Source organism: Sorex fumeus, unplaced genomic scaffold, assembly GCF_029834395.1.
Source record: "Sorex fumeus unplaced genomic scaffold, SorFum_2.1 ptg000183l, whole genome shotgun sequence".
In the NCBI taxonomy this organism is placed as follows: Eukaryota; Metazoa; Chordata; class Mammalia; order Eulipotyphla; family Soricidae; genus Sorex; species Sorex fumeus.
The window spans coordinates 4,074,952-4,076,656 of record NW_026606240.1 but is presented as its reverse complement, the minus strand read 5'-3'; positions in this window follow the sequence as shown (position 1 = coordinate 4,076,656).

Here is a 1,705-nt window from a genome sequence, read left to right as displayed (position 1 = left end):
TTTATCTGGGTAGGGTGGGTCTCCTGTGCACAATTCGATCCCTGGGTGGCTGATGGAAGCAGACAGGGCAGGGTAGGGTGGGGCTCCTAGTTAGAATCCCTTTGTCACCTGTGGTGGTGGGAGCAAGCAGAGAAGCTCTGTCCCTGGGTCCGCCGAGCCTGGAGTCCAAGGTCTCAGAGAGTTCCGCTTACCTTGTTCTGTGGGTCTTCAGTTGTGCGTGGGTCTCGGCCGGAGCTGCCGCGCGGGTCCGGAAAGCGTCCTGGAGTGTGGCGACGGCTGGGTAGTGGAAGTAGTGTCGAGAGTGGAAGTCTGCCAGTGGGATATTTATGTGAGTAGGGTGGGTCTCCTGTGCACAATTCGATCCCTTGTTCTGTGGGTCTTCAGTTGTGCGTGGGTCTCGGCCGGAGCTGCCGCGCGGGTCCGGAAAGCGTCCTGGAGTGTGGCGACGGCTGGGTAGTGGAAGTAGTGCACGTACGCTAGCATCAGATGCATCCATCGAGGACCTGATGGTACAAGCGCGAATGATCAAGTACGACATCATTGGTCTGACCGAGACAAGAAGACACGAATCTCACCATGCCGTTTTCGACACTGGAGAAGAATTGTTCCTCGGAACATGCGAAAAAAGAGGTGTTGGAGGCGTCGGTGTCCTTGTCAACACAAACTTGGCCAAGAGCATTGATTCATTCGAATGCCTAACAACCCGAATCGGACGTTTACATTTGAATAGATGTGGCTCACTGCCTGCAGTTTCTATCTTCGTTGTCTACGCACCAACATCTCATTATGATGAAAGAGAAATCGAGAAGTTCTACATGGAGCTAGAGAAGTTCTATAAAGAAGACCACACCTTCTACAAGATCATTGTGGGTGATTTTAATGCCAAGATAGGACCGAGAAGATCAGCTGAAGAACTTCACATCGGGACCCATGGCCTAGAATGGAACGAACAGGGTGAGAGACTGTCTGAGTTCATCATGTCGACCAAGACCATTCATGGTAACTCACAGTTCCAGAAGGCAGAATCTAAACGATGGACATGGGAGTCTCCCGGTGGACGATTCCACAACGAAATAGACCACATCATATTCAATCGACGGTTTTGCCTGACTGATGTCACTGTTGTCCCAAAATTTCGAACGGGATCGGACCACCGTCTCCTTCGTGCAAAATTCTACTTCACAGAGCGGGGAGAAAGGGCTGCAAAGTTCAAAAAGAGAACTCCCAGAACGACCACCAACTGGGAACTCTTTGGTACTATTGCGGCAACATGGGAAGATGCCATTGTTGACAACATTGACGAGGAATACGATCGACTGGTTCAGCACCTCCATGAATGTGCGAGGAACGCCAAGAGAGAGATAGCCACAAAAAGTCGCCTATCTTCGAAAACTCTTGAGCTAATTCGCCAGCGTGGTTTGGCGCATGCCTCAGGCAACCACAAGCTAACGTCCGAGCTTGCAAAGCAGTGCAGAGATGCGATCAAGGAAGACCTCAAAGAGAGAAGAGCAGAAGTACTGGTAGATGCGGCAGAAGCCGGGAAAAGTATTCGTAACGCCCGCCTGTCCTTCGCCAACTATAAGACCAAGATGACTGCCCTCCGACGTCCTGATGGATCCATCACATCCTCCAGAACGGCAATGGAGAAGATTATCCATGACTTCTACTCAAATCTCTTCGATAGCCATGTCCACTTGCCGACATA